General features: G+C 37.4%; 1 protein-coding gene across 5 annotated transcripts in view; it reads left to right on the forward strand.

Moving 5' to 3' along the window:
- The window catches only part of BLTP3B (bridge-like lipid transfer protein family member 3B), a 91,226-nt gene that overhangs the window by 3,253 nt on the left and 70,287 nt on the right, over positions 1–17,686 (forward strand). The window contains exon 2 of one of the 5 annotated variants that reach the window (XM_061205035.1): positions 6,187–6,333. The exons of the other annotated variants lie outside the window; for them this stretch is intronic. The gene's annotated coding sequence lies outside the window, so the exon portion shown is untranslated. The remainder of the gene's footprint in view (positions 1–6,186; positions 6,334–17,686) is intronic. 5 annotated transcript variants of the gene reach the window in all.

The following is a 17,686-nucleotide window of genomic DNA, read 5'->3' on the forward strand; positions in this document are numbered from 1 at the left end:
TTCCCTGCCTAATTGTTTAGTTTGTATTCCAAGCATCTCTTTCATTGTTAATGAAAACAGTACTGAAGAGGGAGAGTTAGTGTGTGTGTGTGTGTGTGTGTGTGTGTGTGTTGGATATGGGGGTTGGAGTAGTTACATTTTAAGAGAAGTGAAACAGGAAAAGCCTTTGAAGGAGAATTTACCCTGATCTTTCATACCATCACCAGCATAAAATATGTTTTGGAGGCTTCTCTAGGAGAGTATTTTTTTCAGAAGGAAATGGAAACTTCTAAAGAAAAGTTAGAACAAGTGTAAGAAAAGAAATAAGAGCAGGAGCTACCTTTCAGCTCAAGGCCTCATTACCTGTTACTGTGGTATGTGTACATGCGTGCTCCAGCAAAGGCAGGGAGGGGAATAGAAGCTCGAAGATGGGGTACATTTAAGCCAGGACCTGAAAAGGGGTGGGGAAGATTTAGATACACATGCTCCGCACTACTCCTTTGGCTAAGGCATATTATGCTGGGCACAAGGTTTATTGGGGGGTTGGCAGGACAGACATACACCACACCTGGGTACAGTCTTTGTAAAGTTTTAAGTAGTAGTTATCAAATATGGGTATTTTTACCCCTCAGGGGACATTTGGCAATGTCTGGAGACATTTCTGATTGTCACAACTTGGCAGGGGTGGGGGTGGGGTGGTGACTAGTGGGTAGAGGCCAGGGATGCTGCTAAACATCCTACAGTGCACAGCCCAGTCCCCCCAAAAAAGAATTATTTGGCCTATGTGTCAATAGTTTTGAGGTTGAGAAACTGGTTTAAAGTATACACATGTATGTCAGATTATTAAACTAGGGTACTATGCCAGTTAAGATTATATTGTCTGCAGACAACAAAAACCTGTTCTGTTTAACTTAGGCTGAAAAAGGAAATGTAACAGAAAGCTCTTGGGGTGGGTCACAGAATCTGGAACTAGACAACTCCTAGGGCCTAATTGGAAGCGTTCTTGAACCTCAGCACTATTGACATTTGGACAACACACACAATTCTTTGTTGTGAAGGGCTGCTCTGTGCATTGTAGGATGTTTAGCAGCATCTCTGGTCTCTACCCACTTGATGCCAATAGCACTCCCACAGTCTTGACAATGAAAAAGTATCTCCAGACGTTGCCAAATGTCCCCGGGAAGGCAAAATTGCTCCTGGTTGAGAACCACTGCTTTAGGGTGCTGTCCCATCTCTCATAACTCCCAATCTGATCTCCTGTCAAGTTTCAGATTCCTAGGAGAGAGAATCTGTTTGGCCCAGTTCTGTTTATCCACGGATCAATTAGCAATGGCAAAGGGTTATAGAGCAAAAATATGGTCGTGGGGAGAACTATTTTGAGTCAGGCTTGCTGCTCCCTTTGGTGTCTTTAATAGGCACTGAATTAAATTAGATTTCAGAGGGCCTCATTTGCTATGTTAAGGAAATTGAAATTGAACTTCATCCCAGGAGGTGACTGCTAATAAAGAGTTCCTGACAAAAGAGGGACATGATCACTAAAGGTGCATGGTTATCAGTTTGGTTTGGAGTCCAGGGTTCAGGAGCAGTTGTCTGGGGTGGAAACATAGAGTCTCTAGAGGGGCTCTGATTAACTTAAGTAGAAAAGTAATGTAGAAAGATATCAGTATACCACAGAGGTTATGGGAAGGTTAGAGAAACAGACTTGGGAAGGGCTTGGATACAGGTCAGCTCCAAGGATCTAGGTAAGAGAAACTACTTGACAGTCTCAACAAGACATGCTCCCTAAACAAAGGGGAAGGAACAAGTAGAAAGGGAGGGTGGCCTGAGAAGATTGTTAAATATTTGGAATATTTGTTAAGGAGATTAGGAAGGGTTGAGGGCTTGCATGATCTTGTGACTGAATGGCAAAGTGAAGCGAGGTTCGAGTGCCTCACAGTGTATTGATGGGATGGCTTAGGCTGTATAAGGATAGAAAGGGGGTGGGGCAGCCGATGATAGCCTGGGGAGAAAAGGAAAAAAACCCTCAAAAGATTGGAAATTTTGTCTACTAGAAGAGCAGTTGAGAAGAGCAAATGAGAAAACTGGAAGGATTAGATGTTTTGTCTGAAAGTGTCATATATGTTAAAGTTTAAGATTTTAGAGTAAGCCTAGTTTAGGGCAAGGTATCAGAAAAGGCCATGGAAGTGCATTGCTGAAGAGAAGTTAAGATGCATGTAATTGGAGATGAATACCACTGGGTCTATGATTGTTCTTGTATCCGACATTCTTAAAAGGAAATACAACATAGATTATTTAGACTGTTGGAAATTACTTTCTCAGGACTTCCCTGGTGGCGCAGTGGTTAAGAATCCGCCTGCCAATGCAGGGGACACGGGTCCGATCCCAGTCCGAGGAGATCCCACATGCCGCGGAGCAATTAAGACCGTGCGCCACAACTACTGAGACGGTGCCCTAGAGCCAGTGAGCCACAGCTACTGAGCCCACGTGCTGCAAGTACTGAAGCCCACGCGCCTAGAGCCCATGCTCCTCAACAAGAGAAGCTACCTCAGTGAGAAGCCTGCGCACCACAACGAAGAGTAGCCCCCGCTCGCCGCAACTAGAGAAAGCCCGTGTGCAGCAACGGAGACCCACTGCAGCCAAAAATAAATAAATAAAATAAATAAATTTTTTAAAAAGAAAAAGCTTTAAAAAAAGAAATTATTTTCTCAAATTATAATTTCATATAATTATTGACAGGCTAATTATTTACATTTTTCACTTTTAAAGTTCAATAAATAATTTTTGAGAGTTTATATGTACCAGGTTATTGAGAACTGGGCATTAGAGATACATGGTCTCAGCTCTTGGAAAATTTCAGTGATTCCTATTCTGGCATAAGAAGCGTGAATAGGATCACTAAATGTAACCTATTTCTAGAACTGTACTGCCATATCAAATTTGTGAGATTTGGTTTACTTGGATGAGGCAACTGGGAGAAGAGTGAGTTAAATATTACCTTTTAGGATTATAAATAAATTTACTTTTATAAGTTTGGGGATCTTTTGAAGTAATGTTTGGTTACTTAAATTGTATTGTTTTAAAAATAATCTCCAATAATGCTGATTTACTCCAATAATGCTATATATACTAGTTGTTTATTTAGCAAATATTTACTGAGTGCTACTTTGTACCAGGTACTGGTCCATAGTGCTGGGCAAAAATCCCTGCCCTCAATGGAGTTTACATTTTAATCAGAGAAGGCTGAGAGTAATTAAATGAATAAGTGAAGTACATTATATCTATTTGTGGTAAGTGCTGTTGAAAAAAATAACACAGAAAGGGGATAGGAAGTGCAAGGAGGCGGGGACAAAGTTTGCAATTTTAAATCTAGTGATGGAGAAGGCTTAATTGAGAAGATGTTATCTGAGAAGAGACCTGAAAGTGGGGGTGGGAACAAATGCAAAGATCCAGAAGTGGAAGCTTACTTGTCATTTTTTGGCAAATACATCGAGGCCGCCAATATAGGCGAAGTGAGGTGAGGAGTGAGGTGAGTAGAGGAAGATGAGATCAAAGAGAAAACAAGGGCCAGATCTTGTGGGACCTTGTAGTGACTTTGGCTTTTACCCTGAGTGAGATTGGAAGCCACTGGAAGGCTTTGAGCCATTGATCACTGCAGCCAAGTGGGAAATAAATAATAGGAGGGCAAGGGCAGAAGAAGGAGCCCAGTGAAAAGTGATAACTATCCAGATGAGAAAAATATTGGCTTGGAGCTAGGTGGATGCAGTAGAGTTGTTGGGATACATAGGTTCTAGGTATGTTTTGAAGGCAGAGCCACAGGATTTGCTGATAAGATGTGCGTTGAGAAAGAGAACAGTTATGGATGACTTTGACATAAGCAACTGACAAGATGGCAGTTGCTGTTAATTAAGCTGGAGAAGATATGCAGGAGGAGCAGGCTTATGGAAGAAAATCGGGAGGTTGGCTCTGGATACATTAATTTGGATGCCTATTAAATATCTTAATGGAGATCCCTTTTATTTGTAAGCTAATTTAGACTGCACCTCTTATAGTCGGGCAACAACAATGTCAGTGTTTTGTGTGTGTGGTTATCCTTTGGCTTATGCAATAGATAATTACAGAAAAGTGAATTGTGAGTTGAATTTTAGGCGGTGGAGTTTTCTTTTTTTCTATTAAGTACACTATGTAGAAGCATCTGAAATTGAGCAAGGTGCCCATTTCTTTCACATTAATTTACAACTATAACCAGATATTGATTCTTGGAAAAGTTACTTTTAGGAGATTGATTTGAAAACTTCAGGTGAAATGGAGATTGGATGCTTGGTCCATTGGATGTTGTAATATTATCATCCTAGAATCAGAAGATGTTTGTTCCTGTCTCCTAGAAGGAGGCTATTAAAACATTGAGGTTTTTGACTTTCCCAAGGTTTAACAGGTAGTGTTGAGTGGTTAAGTCACTGATCCAGCACCCTTATAATTTGATTATTCTATACTACCTGTTCAGGCTGTTGTTCCCACCTAACAGTTTGCTTTTCTTTTAGTTTTTGGCATTTCCATTATTACTCTTTTATGGTGTTTTATCATCCTCCTGCAATATCCCTTAGGAGATTCTTTTATTACTTGGGAATACTTTGACTTTGCAGTCCTTTGAAGCTTGGGAAACATAGTCTTTTGACTCAGCAATTCTTTAAAGTTGGGGAAGGACAATTTCTCCATTTATTTCTTTTTACTTGCATAATTTTTTTGCAATATCACTTTTTTGCAATATTGCACTTTGCCTTAATACTGCAGTTTCCAGTCTAAACAGTTCCTTAGTAAGTTGATCTCTTATCAGTTTATATGTTTTAAAGTCTGCATATTATGTTACTTAGGATGAGTAATTTAATATTTATTAAATATTGGTATTTACAAGTTGGTATTAGCTCACATTGATCGTAAGTTACAAGTGAAAGGCTTTATGACTATTTCCACGAGTGAAATATGGGCAGTTATCATATCAAGACCAAGTTATTAAAACAAAATTAAGAGCTGAGCAAATTTGATTCAGGATATGGTAATTTATTGTTTGTTTGGTTTTTTTTTTTTCAGGCATTAGACTTACTATTGATCTGTCTCATAATTCACTGACTGACTTTGAGACTTCTCCCAGCCAAAGAGAATGTTGTGTATAAATTTTGAATCTCTATATTAGTCTATCCTTTAAGACTTCATTTTAGCTATATGTATAATGTACTCTTTTTCTACCCAAAAATACCATTAAGAGAGGAATCTCTGGCTCCTTTTTGCCACTGCTATCATAGCATTGTGTTGTTTTCCTCTACTGTTGTCTATTTATTAAAACAAAAGCTTCATGTTTATTAGTTCCATAGACTATCATCTCTTTAAGGGTAGAATAACCCTGATAGGCTTTGAATTCTGAGTGCAGTAACTATGCTTGTGTTATTCACCATTGTATCTTTAGCATCTGCCACAGTACTGTGGTACATAGTAGTTGTTCAGAAACATTTTTAGCTGACTGGAGAAATAGATTTATACTACTTTGGCCTTCATAGAAAACATAGGGTATAAATACATGTATTCATAAAACTGATACATTTTTGGCGGGATTAAAAAGTTGATTCATATCCAAAAAATTTAAATTAAAACTTTTTTCTAATACTTTACTTCTCCAATTTACTTTTGAGTATATAGATGTAGTTTATTGCTGGATCTCTTGGTTTTGTGGGTTATTTTTCATAGGTAACTTTACTCTTTAGTATTCTCTATGAAATGAAATGAGGATTATAGTTTTAACTGGGCCTTTCGGCAGTTAAAATTTTGACAATTTGTATTTGTAGGTTGTTTGTCTTTTAGAGTGCTTGTGCTAATTGGTTTCATTTAATGTTGAATTGTACAGTCCGGTCTTTGTATAACTTTTGTACAACATAGCTATCTCATTTTTGTTAAATATTATTTTTAGTATAAAAATTTTAAAACATTGATTTAATAGAGTAGTGGTGCTACCAGTGGTAGAGAGAATGAAGAAAATCATAAATGATTAATTTATCTTAGAATTTAAGCAGCATTTGCCTTTAGTTAATCCAGTGTGAAATACAACTGTATTTTCTTTAAAGTGCATCAGAGCTAAATATTTTTATCATATCATTCCTTTCCTCTTCCTTCCCTTAAACTTGCTCCCTTCTGTGTCCCCTGTGTACCCATTCCCTGCAGCGATCCCTGCTGGCTGTGGTGGAGATTGGTGTGCCGTGAGTTTCATAATCACCCAAATGAGTACCAGAGGAGTCTAAGAAACCCTGGCAACTGACTACTTGCTTTCACCACGAGTAGGGACCTTTTGTCTGAATTTCCTGCCCTCAGGTAATTCTTCTATTCCCCATTTTTTTTTTCTTTCTGTAGGTGCAAGCACTTATTATGCCCCACATAAAGATACTTTGAGAATATTTTCTAATTCTTCTTCTTTTTGTCAGGCACCGACTTCATGTTTGTTTGTTTTTTAATTAATTAATTAATTTATTTATTTTTGTCTGTGTTGGGTCTTCATTCCTGTGCGAGGGCTTTCTCCAATTGCGGTGAGTGGGGGCCACTCTTCATCGCGGTGCGCAGGCCTCTCATTGTCGCGGCCTTTCCCGTTGCGGAGCACAGGCTCCAGACGCGCAGGCTCAGTAGTTGTGGCTCACGGGCTTAGTTGCTCCGCGGCATGTGGGATCTTCCCAGACCAGGGCTCCAACCCCTGTCCCCTGCATTGGCAGGCAGATTCTTAACCACTGCGCCACCAGGGAAGCCCTCCGCCCCCCCCCCCCCTTTTTTTTTTTTACCATGTAGCTACAGGCTCATGCAATTCTCTTAGAATGTGTTCTACTATATAAGGTTTGGCAATGCACTTAAAGCTATAACCAGTTCTTTCTGATGTTGCATGAGTGAGTTTTATAACTTATAGTCAGCTATTTGAAAATAGTAATTAGCATTATCTACTCTTTAATGGGTTAAGCATCATAGTCTAATTTAATTAATGAGGTATGAAGGCTGTTTTGATAAAGAGGATGTTTTGATCAATTCACTGAAGGACTTAAAGAGTTTATTTTGTGTACTTAATGCTAATTATAATATTTTTAAAATTAATTTATTTATTTTTGGCTGCGTTGGGTCTTTTTTTTTTTTTCACACACACACACTGTATTTTATTTTTACAAGAGATAAATAGACTGACACCAAGCATTGTACATGGATGACCACAACAAAAGCAACAATAATTGCAATTACCAAACATGAAACACACTCATACTATGTCATAATATTGACATTCAGTCCAGTAATCCTCCACTATAACAGCTCCTTTACTTTGCAGTGAAAATTGATTTGTATATTCTTTGCCTCTGAGTCCTTGTGGGATTTTTTTTTTTTTAATTCAAACAGAAAGTCACAAAAATTATACTCATCCTCATCAGTTCACTCAGTCCCATGTAATTAATTTTTTTTTTATCTTGATCTTTTGTTAGCACTTTTATGAATTCATCAGTTTTCCATTGGAGTTCTGAAAATGCTTATTCATTCAGTTCAGCAGTACAGTCAGTTACCAGAAACCTGTACTTGTCAGAGTCTTTTCCATGAATTTCTTGAAGATGAAACCCTTTTATAGGAACATATTTGCAAAAGCATCAGAGTACACCCAGAACTGTCTGTAAATGACAAAAGACTTAAAAATGACCACAGTTAAAGATTTGATGAAAGTTCATAATAATGCAGTTGACAAGAAAATTAGTTATTTCTGAGATATACATTTTAAAGTAATAACTAGGATTATGACTTATAACATTATACCAGAACATATAAGATTTTTAGAAATTTCATGTAATGTCTGAAACATTTATATTAACATATTTCCATACAAATAACCCAATGAAAGTTTAGTATTAGTTGTTTTGTTTGTTTGTTTTTTTATACTGCAGGTTCTTATTAGTCATCAATTTTATACACATCAGTGTATACATGTCAATCCCAATCGCCCAATTCAGCACACCACCATCCCCACCCCACCGCAGTTTTCCCCCCTTGGTGTCCATATGTCTGTTCTCTACATCTGTGTCTCCACTTCTGCCCTGCAAACTGGCTCATCTGTACCATTTTTCTAGGTTCCACATACATGCGTTAATATACGATATTTGTTTTTCTCTTTCTGACTTACTTCACTCTGTATGACAGTCTCTAGATCAATCCACGTCTCATCAAATGACTCAATTTCGTTCCTTTTTATGGCTGAGTAATATTCCATTGTATATATGTACCACAACTTCTTTATCCATTCATCTGTCGATGGGCATTTAGGTTGCTTCCATGACCTGGCTATTGTAAACAGTGCTGCAATGAACATTCGGGTGCATGTGTCTTTTTGAATTATGGTTTTCTCTGGGTATATGCCCAGTAGTGGGATTGCTGGGTCATATGGTAATTCTATTTTTAGTTTTTTAAGGAACCTCCATATTGTTCTCCATAGTGGCTGTATCAATTTACATTCCCACCAACAGTGCAAGAGGGTACCCTTTTCGCCACACCCTCTCCAGCATTTGTTGTTTGTAGATTTTCTGAAGATGCCCATTCTAACTGGAGTGAGGTGATACCTCATTGTAGTTTTGATTTGCATTTCTCTAATAATTAGTGATGTTGAGCATCTTTTCATGTGCTTCGTGGCCGTCTGTATGTCTTCTTTGGAGAAATGTCTATTTAGGTCTTCTGCCCATTTTTGGATTGAGTTGTTTGTTTTTTTAATATTGAGCTGCATGAGCTGTTTATATATTTGGAGATTAATCCTTTGTCAGCTGCCTCGTTTGCAAATATTTTCTCCCATTCTGAGGGTTGTCTTTTTATCTTGTTTGTAGTTTCCTTTGCTTTGCAAAAGCTTTTAAGTTTCATTAGGACCCATTTGTTTATTTTTGTTTTTATTTCCATTACTCTAGGAGGTGGATCAAAAAAGATCTTGCTGTGTTTTGTATCAAAGAGTGTCCTTCCTATGTTTTCCTCTAAGAGTTTTATAGTGTCTGGTCTTACATTTAGGTCTCTAATCCATTTTGAGTTTATTTTTGTGTATGGTGTTAGGGAGTGTTCTAATTTCATTCTTTTACATGGAGCTTTCCAGTTTTCACAGCACCACATATTGAAGAGACTGTCTTTTCTCCATTGTATATCCTTGCCTCCTTTGTCATAGATTAGTTGGCCGTAGGTGCGTGGGTTTATCTCTTTCTATCCTGTTCCATTGATCTATATTTCTGTTTTTGTGCCAGTACCATATTGTCTTGATTACTGTAGCTTTGTAATATACTCTGAAGTCAGGGAGTCTGATTCCTCCAACTCTGTTTTTTTCCCGCAAGACTGCTTTGGCTATTCAGGATCTTTTGTGTCTCCATACAAATTTTCAGATTTTTTGTTCTAGTTCTGTAAAAAATGCCATTGGTAATTTGATAGGGATTGCATTGACTCTGTACGTTGCTTTGGGTAATATACTCATTTTCACAATATTGATTCTTTCAATCCAAGAACATGGTATATGTCTCCATCTGTTGGTATCATCTTTAATTTCTTTCATCAGTGTCTTATAGTTTTCTGCATACAGGTCTTTTGTCTCCCTAGGTAGGTTTATTCCTAGGTATTTTATTCGTTTTGTTGCAATGGTAAATGGGAGTGTTTCCTGAATTTCTCTTTCAGATTTTTCATCATTAGTGTATAGGAATGCAAGAGATTTCTGTGCATTAATTTTGTATCCTGCAACTTTACCAAATTCATTGATTAGCTCTAGTAGTTTTCTGGTGGCATCTTTAGGATTCTCTATGTATAGTATCATGTCATCTGCAAACAGTGACAGTTTTACTTCTTCTTTTCCAATTTGTATTCCTTTTATTTCTTTTTCTTCTCTGATTGCCGTGGCTAGGACTTGCAAAACTATGTTGAATAATAGTGGTGAGAGTGGACATCCTTGTCTTGTTCCTGATCTTAGAGGAAGTGCTTTCAGTTTTTCACCATTGAGAACAATGTTTGCTGTGGGTTTGTGGTATCCGGCCTTTATTATGTTGAGGTAGGTTCCCTCTATGCCCACTGTCTGGAGAGTTTTTATCATAAATGGGTGTTGAATTTTGTCAAAAGCTTTCTCTGCATCTATTGAGATGATCATATGGTTTTCCTTTTTAATTTGTTAATATGGTTTGTCACATTGATTGATATGCGTATATTGAAGAATCCTTGCATCCCTGGGATAAATCCCACTTAATCATGGTGTATGATCCTTTTAATGTGTTGTTGGATTCTGTTTGCTAGTATTTTGTTGAGGAATTTTACATCTATATTCATCAGTGATACTGGTCTGTAATCTTCTCTTTTTGTGGTATCTTTCTCTGGTTTTGGTTTCAGGGTGATGGTGGCCTCATAGAATGAGTTTGGGTGTCTTCCTTCCTCTGCAATGTTATGGAAGAGTTTGAGAAGGATGGGTGTTAGCTCTTCTCTAAATGTTTGATAGAATCCACCTGTGAAGCCATCTGGTCCTAGACGTTTGTTTGTTGGAAGATTTTTAATCACAGTTCCAATTTCATTACTTGTGAATGGTCTGGTCATATTTTCTATTTCTTACTGATTCAGTCTTGGAAGGTTATACCTTTCTAAGAATTTGTCATTTCTTCCAGGTTGTCCATTTTATTGGCATAGGGTTGCTTGTAGTGGTCTCTTAACGATGCTTTGTATTTCTGCGGTGTCCATTGTAACTTCTCCTTTTTCATTTCTAATTTTATTGATTTGAGACCTCTCCCTCTTTTTCTTGATGAGTCTGGCCAAAGGTTTATCAATTTTGTTTATCTTCTCAAAGAACCAGCTGTTAACCTTATGGGAGTTCCTTTGTGTGTTATTTGTGATTTTTCCCTTGTTGCTTTCAATAATTTTTCTTTGTCTTTAATTTTTGTCAATTTGATTACTATGTGTCTCGGCGTGTTTTCTCCCTGGGTTTATCCTGCCTGGGACTCTCTGCACTTCCTGGACTTGAGTGGCTGTTTCCTTCCCCATGTTAGGGAAGTTTTTGACTATAATCTCTTCAGATATTTTCTCGGTCCTTTCTCTCTCTCTTCTCCTTCTGGGACCCCTTTAATGCGAATGTTGTTGCATTTAATGTTGCCCCAGAGGTCTCTTAGGCTGTCTTCATTTCCTTTCATTCTTTTTCTTTATTCTGTTCTGTAGCAGTGAATTCCACCATTCTGTCTTCCATGTCACTTATCCGTTCTTCTGCCTCAGTTATTCTGCTATTGATTCCTTCTAGCGTAGTTTTCATTTCAGTTATTGTATTGTTCATCTCTGTTTGTTTGTTCTTTAATTCTTCTAGGTCTTTGTTAAACATTTCTTGCATTTTCTCGATCTTTGCCTCCATTCTTTTTCCGAGGTCCTGGATCATCTTCACTATCATTATTCTGAAATGTTTTTCTGGAAGGTTGCCTATCTCTACTTCATTCAGTTGTTTTTCTGGGGTTTTATCTTGTTCCTTCATCTGGTACAAAGTCCTCTCCCTTTTCATTTTGTCTATCTTTCTGTGAATGTGGTTTTCCTTTCACAGGCTGCAGAATTGTAGTTCTTGCTTCTGCTGTCTGCCCTTCGGTGGATGAGGCTATCTAAGAGGCTTGTGCAAGCTTCCTGATGGGAGGGACTGGTGGTGGGTAGAGCTGATTGTTGTTCTGGTGGGCAGAGCTCAGTAAAACTTTAATACGCTTGTCTGCTGATGGGTGGGGCTGGGTTCACTCCCTGTTGGTTGTTTGGCCTGAGGTGACCCAGCACTGGAGCCTACCTGGCTCTTTGATGGGGCTAATGGCGGACTCTGGGAGGGCTCACACCAAGGAGTACTTCCCAGAACTTCTGCTGCCAGTGTCCTTTTCCCTACCCCTCTGCAGGAGACCCTCCAATACTAGCAGGTAGGTCTGGTTCAGTCTCCTGTGGGGTCCCTGCTCTTTCCCCCGGGTCCCGATGTGCACACTACTTTGTGTGTGCCCTCCAAGAATGGAGTCTCTATTTCCCCCAGTCCTGTCGAAGTCCTGCAATCAAATCCTGCTAGCCTTCAAAGTCTGATTCTCTAGGAATTCCTCCCCCTGTTGCTGGACCCCCAGGTTGGGAAGCCTGACGTGGGGCTCAGAACCTTCAGTCCAGTGGGTGGACTTCTGTGGCATAAGTGTTCTCCAGTTTGTGAGTCACCCACCCAGCAATTATGGGATTTGATTTTATTGTGATTGCGCCCCTCCTACCATCTCATTGCGGCTTCTCCTTTGTGTTTGGATGTGGGGTATCTTTTTTGGTGAGTTCCAGTGTCTTCCTGTCAATGATCGTTCAGCAGTTAGTTGTGATTCCGGTGCTCTCGCAAGAGGGAGTGCTATGCATTCTCTCTTATTGCTGAGTATATTCCATTGTGTATGTTCCACAACTTCTTTATCCATTTACCTGTTGATGGTCATTTGGGTTCTTTCTAGTTTTGGGCTGTTAAAAATAAAGCTGCTATGAACATTCATGTATAAGTCTTTGTGAGGACATATGCTTTTCATTTCTCTTCAATAAATATGTAGGATTAGAATGGTTGGGTTATATGTGGGTGCATATATAACTTTTTTTCTTTTTTTTTTTTTTCTGCTGCACCATGCAGCTTGCAGGATCTTAGTTCCCTGACCCAGGATTGAACCCGTGCCCTGGCAGTGAAAGTGCCAAGTCCACTGGACTGCCAGAGAATTCCTGACATATATTAATTAAAAAAATTTTTTTGGCCACACCTCGTGGCTTGTGGGATCTTAGTTCCCAGACCAGGGATTGAACCCCAGCCCTCGGCAGTGAGAGCATGGAGTCCTAACCACTGGACTGCCAGGGAATTCTCTGCAACATATATAACTTTTTTAAGAAGCTGCTTTACAGCTTTCCAAAGTGGTTCTGAAGTGTATGTTTCATATTCTCACCAGCAAGTATATGAGAGTTCCACTTGCTCCATATCTTCACCAACACTCAGTATAGTCAGTCTTTTTAATTTTACCCATTTTAGTGGATAAGTAGTGGTATCTGACTGTGGTTTTTAATTTGCAGTTTCCTATTGACTGGTGATGTTGTGCATCTTTCAATGTGCTTATCCACCACCTGTATGCCTTCTTTGGTTTGAGGGTCTGTTTAAATCTTTTGCCTATTTTATTAATAGGATGTCTTACTTTTGAGTTGTAAGAGTTCTTTATATATTGTAGATACAAGTCCTTTTTCAGACATATGTTTTGTAAATATTTTCTGCCAGTCTGTGGCTTGTTCTTTAGAAACAGTGTCTTTTTTTATTTTTTTTAATATTTATTTATTTATTTATTTATTTATTTATGGCTGTGTCGGGTCTTAGTTGAAGCATGCAGGAGATTTTGTTGTGGCACGTGGGCTCTTCATTGCAGCGCACGGGCCTCTCTCTAGTTGTGGTGCGTGGGCTCAGTAGTTGTGGTGTGTAGGCTCTGTAGTTGTGGTGCGCAGGATTAGTTGCCCCGTGGCATGTGGGATCTTACTTCCCCGACCAGGGATTGAATCTGCGTCCCCTGCACTGGAAGGCAGATTGTTAACCACTGGACCACCAGGGAAGTCCCAGAAGCAGTGTCTTTTGATGCACAGAGTTTTTAATTTTGATAAAGTATAACTTACTGATTTTTTTTTTTTGATTTGTGAATTTTTTGTTGTGTTATAGAAATCTTTGCCAAGCTCAAAGTCACCAAGATTTTCTCCTGTATTTTCTTACTGAAGTTTTGTAGTTTCTGTTCTTAGGTTTTAGTCTGTGATCCATTTAGAGTTAATTTGTTATTTGTGATGTGAGGTAAGTGTCGAGGTTCTTTTTTTTTTTCTCTCTTTGCATATGGCTATACAGTTGCTCTAACACAATTGATTGAAAATATCATCTTTTTCTCATTGAATTGATTTTGCACCTTTGTTGAAAATCAGCTAACTATAAACTTGGGTCTATTTCAGGACTCTCTTTTGTTCCATTGATTATTTGTCTATCTTTACACCAATATCAAACTGTGTTGATTACTGTAGCTTTTAAATAAGTCTTGAAATTGGTGATACAGGCCTCCAACTCGATTAATCTTTGTCAGAGTTATTTTGACATTCCAGGTCTTTTGCATTTTCATATAAATTTTAGAATCAGCCTGTTGTTCCTACCAAAAAGCCTGCTAGATATTTGTTTGGGAAGTATAAATCTGTTTGGGGAGAATTGACATCTTAACATTACTGTCTTCTGATCTATTACATGTTTTATTTCTCCATTTTATTTTGTCTTGTTTAATTTCTCTCAGCAATATTTTGTAGTTTTCAGTATGTCTTATACACCTTTTGTCAGATTTATCCCTAAAAATTTCAAACTTGTTGTACTAATGTAAAGAGTACTTGAAAATTTTCAGTTTCCGATTGTTTGTTGCTAGTATATGGAAACACAATCAATACTTTTATTGCAGTAACTTTTTATTGAGATAAACCTTCCATATGCAGCTCAATGATTTTTATTTTAGAATACTTTTAGATTTGTAGAAAAGTTGTAAAGATAGTACAGAGAGTTTTCATACATCCCATATCCCATCTCCTGTATTATTAACATCTTACATTAGTATGGTACATTTATTGCAATTAATGAATCAATATTTATAAATTATTATTTACTATAACACATATTTTATTCAAATTTCCTTAGTTTTTTACCTAATGTCCTTTTTCTGTTCCAGGAGCCCATTGTGAATACCACATTATATATAGTCATCATTTCTTTTTAGGCTCCTCCTGGCTGTGACAGTTTCTCAGACTTTCCTTGTGTTTGATGACCTTGAGAGTTTTGAGTAGTATTGGTCAGATATTTTCTTCAGTGTCTCTCAAACAGGATTTGTCTAATCTTTTTCTCTTAATTCGAATGGGTTATGGGTTTTTGGCAAGAAGACCACAAAGGTAAAGTGGCATTTTTATTGTCATATCAAGGGTACATATTATCAGCATGTTTTATCATTATTTTTTTATTCCAGTTTTATTGAGATATAATTGTGCTGAAGTCATACAGCACTTTATAAGTTTAAGGTGTATAGCATAATAATTTGACTTACATACATCATGAAATGGTTACCACAATAAGTTTAGTGGGCATCCGTTATATTACATGCATATAAAATTAAAGAATTGAAAAAAATATTTTTTCTTTGTGATGAGAGCTCTTAGGATTTACTCTCTTAACACCTTTCATATATAACATACAGCAGTGTTAATTATATTTATCATGTTGTAAATTGCATTCCTAGTGTTATTTGTATTATAAATGGAGGTTTGTACCTTTTGACTGTGTTCATCCAATTCCCCCTCCCTCCACCCTCTGGTAACCACAAATCTGGTCTCTTTTCTGTGAGTTTGTTTGTTTTTGAAGTATAATTGACCTACAACACTATTTTAGTTCCTGTTACACAACATAGTGATTCAATATTTTTATATATTTCAAAATGATCACCACAGTGTCTAGTTAACCATCTGTCCCCATGCAATGATATTATATAGTTATTGACTGTATTCCCCACACTGTATATTTCATACCCATGACTCATTTATTTTGCAAATGGAAGTTTGTACTGCTTAATCTCCCTTACCTATTTTTCTTCTTCCTTACCCCTCTCCCCTATGGCAACCACCTGTTTATTCTAAGTATCTGTTTTATGGCTGAGTAATTTTCCATTGATGAGCAGTTAGGTTGCTTCCATATCTTGGCTATTGTAAATAACGCTGCAATGAACATAGGGGTGCATGTATCTTTTATAATTAGTGTTTCAGTTTTCTTTGGGTAAATACCCAGGAGTGGAATTGCTGGATTGTATGGTAGTTCTGTTTTTAATTTTTTTGAGGAGCCTACCTACTGTTTTCCATTGCGGCTGCACCCATTTACAGTCCCATCAGCAGTGCATGGGGGTTCCCTTTTCTACACATCCTTTCTAATACTTGTTATTTGTGGTCTTTCTGATAATAGCCATTCTTACAGGTATTAGGTGATATCTCATTGTGGTTTTGATTTGCACTTCCCTCATAATTAATGACGTTGAGCATCTTTTCAGGTGCCTTCTGGCCATCTGTCTGCCTTCTTTGGGAGAATATCTATTCAGCTCTTCTGACCGGTTTTTAATTGGTTTTTGTTTTTGTTTTTTGATATTGAGTTGTATGAGTTCTTTGTTCTCTGTTTTAACCCTTTGTTGGATATATCATTTACAGGTACCTTCTCTCGTTCAATAGGTGGCCTTTTCATTTTGTTGATAGTTCCCTTCACTTTGTAAAAGCTTTTTAGTTTGATGTAGTCTCATTGTTTAGTTTTGCTTTAGGTTCCCTTGTCTGAGGAGACATATCCAAAAAATATTACTAAGACCAATGTCAAAGAGCATACTGCCTATGTTTTCTTATAGAAGTTTTATTTATGGTTTCCATTCTTACATTTAAGTCTTTATTAATCCATTTTAAATTTATTTTTGTGTGTGGTGTGAGAAATTAGTACAGTTTGATTCTTTTGCATGCAGCTGTCCAGTTTTACCAACATCATTTATTGAAGAGGCTGTCTTTTCCCCATTGTATATTCTTGTCTCCTTTGTTGTAGATGAATTGCCCATGTAAGTGTGGGTTCATTCCTGGACTCTGTTCTGTTCCATTGATCTATGTGTCTGTGTTTGTACCAGTACTGTACTGTTTTGATTACTGTAGCTTTGTAGTGTAGTTTGAAATCAGGGAGTGTGATACCTCCAACTTTGTTCTTCTTTCTTAAGATTGTTTTGGCTATTCGGAGTCTTTTGTGTTTTCTTACAGATTTTAAAATTATTTGTTCTAGTTCTGTGAAAAATGCCATTGGTATTTTGATAGGGATTGCATTGAATCTGTAGATTACCTTGGGTAGTATGGTCATTTCAACAATATTGATTCTTCCAATCCAAGAACACAGTATATCTTTCCATCTGTTTGTGTTGTCTTCAGTTTCTTTCATCATTGTCTTATAGTTTTCGGAGGACAAATCTTTTGCCTTCTTAGGTAGGTTTATTTCTAAGTATTTTATTCTTTTTTATGCGATGGTAAATGGGATTGTTTCCTTAATTTCTCTTTCTGATATATGTGTATAGAAATGCAGTAAATTTCTGTATATTATTTTGTATCCTGCAACTTTACTGAATCCATCAATGAGTTCTAGTATTTTTTTCTTGGTGTCTTTAGGATTTTTTTATGTATAGTATCATGTCATTTGCAAACTGACAGTTTTACTTCTTCCTCTCCAGTTTTATTCCTTTTATTTTTTTTCTCTTGTCTGATTGCTGTGGCTAGGATTTCCAATACTGTGTTGAATAAAAGTGGGGAGAGTGGGCATCCTTGTCTTGTTCCTGATCTTAGAGGAAATACTTTCAGCTTTTCACCATTGAGTATGATGTTAGCTGTGGGTTCGTCATATTTGGCCTTTATGATGTTGAGGTATGTTCCATCTATACCCACTTTGTTGAGAGTTTTTATCATAAACACATGTTGAATTTTATCAAAAGCTTTTTCTTTATCTGTTGAGATGATCATATGATTTTATTCTTCGGTTTGTTAATATGGTTTATCACATTGATTGATTTGTGGATTTTTGAGCCATTCTTGCATCCCTGGGACAGATCCCACTCAATCATGGTGTGTGATACATTTAATGTATTGTTGAATT

Source organism: Eubalaena glacialis, chromosome 11 (assembly GCF_028564815.1).
Source record: "Eubalaena glacialis isolate mEubGla1 chromosome 11, mEubGla1.1.hap2.+ XY, whole genome shotgun sequence".
Taxonomy (NCBI): Eukaryota; Metazoa; Chordata; class Mammalia; order Artiodactyla; family Balaenidae; genus Eubalaena; species Eubalaena glacialis.